The sequence below is a fragment of the Nematolebias whitei genome, chromosome 16 (genome assembly GCF_014905685.2).
Source record: "Nematolebias whitei isolate Nwh7 chromosome 16, NemWhi1, whole genome shotgun sequence".
NCBI classification, from domain to species: Eukaryota; Metazoa; Chordata; class Actinopteri; order Cyprinodontiformes; family Rivulidae; genus Nematolebias; species Nematolebias whitei.
In genome coordinates, this window is record NC_056513.1 from 35,174,668 (window position 1) to 35,176,477 (window position 1,810).

General features: G+C 51.6%; 1 protein-coding gene across 1 annotated transcript in view; it reads left to right on the forward strand.

Moving 5' to 3' along the window:
- Positions 1 to 1,810, forward strand: part of cfap52 (cilia and flagella associated protein 52) — a 56,973-nt gene that overhangs the window by 40,559 nt on the left and 14,604 nt on the right. The window lies entirely within an intron of this gene.

Genomic DNA, 1,810 nt, shown 5'->3' on the forward strand with positions numbered 1-1,810 from the left:
GGGGGGCTCTGTGCTGTGGGACCGGGGGAGTCTGGGCTCGCTGGGTGTGTGCCCTCACTTGCATGGGGCGCTCTCGCTGTGGGTGTTGTTATGGGTGTTGCTTTTTTGGGGTGGGGGGGCGCTCTTGGTCGCTGCGGTGCTCTATCTCTGACTGTTTGGGCACTCCTGGCTGATTGTCCCAGTTGGGGTTTGGTGGCCTCTCTGGTTGGGGGGCTGGGTGTTGGGCTGGGAATCGGGTTGGCGTGTCTGGACGGTTTCGGGATGGGTCTGGGTTGCTAGCCCTGGTTCTGGTTGGTCCTCGGGGGCTATGTGCCGGTCCGTGGCCATGATCCCTGGTGGTGCGGCTGCCACCTCCTCCTAGGTATCTCTGTTAGAGCCTCTGTCCCCTGGTGGATCTCGGAGAGTGGGGGTGCCTATTGGGGTCAGTGGGGGAGCTGGTCCCCTGGGGGGGGCATTGCCACCTCAGTTCACCTCCCCATCCCGACGTCCTCCTCCGCCCACTCCACCACACCACCACTCAAACAGGGTTTTGGGATTCAGGTGCACTACTGAGCTATGGGGAGAATCATCCATCTCCGTGGCTGGTGGGGTCCTGGGCCCTAATTTTAATATACAACCTAGACAATCACTTATAACACTCTCACGACACATGCATATATAGGATCTGGAGTGGGCACATGATCGCACTTAGGTGGTGGGATGTACTACCATTTCCACCTCCCCGGACCTGTGCCCACTCTCATATGTAGCATGTAGACATTTAGAGTCAGAGTCAGAGTTTCTTTATTGTCATTCGCACCTCATGTGGTACATGTGGTGGAGCGAAATTATGTACACGGGGTCCCAGTTAAATCCAACAATAAAATGTATAAGAAAAACAGTAACAACATCTAAGATATGAACTAAGAAAAACATCAACTAAATATACACTAAGCACTCATATCATAAAACATTGAACATCAGCACAAACAAGAACATGAGTCTGTGAGCAGATGTGCACGCATGAACACATCAACATTGAAACAGATCAGCAACAACATGAAACAGGTCAGCAGCAACATGATATGGTTTTTCACAGTGATTATTCTAGTTAGAGATTCATGAGTCTAACAGCCTCAGGGTAGAAGCTGTTCTTCAGTCTAGTGGTTCTACACTTAATGCTCCTCAACCTCCTTCCTGAGGGGAGTGGGGCAAAAAGTGTGTGTGGTGGGTGAGTGGGGTCCTTCATGATGCAGGTGGCCCTCTTCCTGCATCTGGAGGTGTAGATGTCTGTGATGGTGGGGAGGCTGATTCCGACAGATTTCTGTGCAGCCTTCACCACTCTCTGCAAAGCTTTTCTTTCTGCAGCTGTGCAGCCTCCATGCCACACGTTGATGCTGGAGCACAGGATGCTCTCCACTGCACACCTGTAGAAGGAGGTGAGGACTGAGCTTCCCAGACCAGCTCGCCTCAGCCGTCTGAGGAAGTAGAGTCTCTGATGAGCTTTCTTGATCAGGCTGGTGGTGTTGTTGCTCCAGCTGAGGTTGTCATTCATGTGTACACCCAAGTACTTGTAGCTGGAGACCACTTCCACCGCAGATCCTCTTATGTTCAGGGGGGTGTAGATGTTTTTGTTCCTTCTGAAGTCCACAATCATCTCCTTTGTCTTCTTCACATTGATGAGAAGGTTATTCTCTCTGCACCAGCTCTCCAGGTGTTCCACCTCCTGCCTGTAGCTGGACTCATCATTGTTTGTGATGCATCCCACCACCGCTGTATCATCTGCAAACTTTACAATGTGACAGCCTGGATGGGTAGCTGCACAATCATA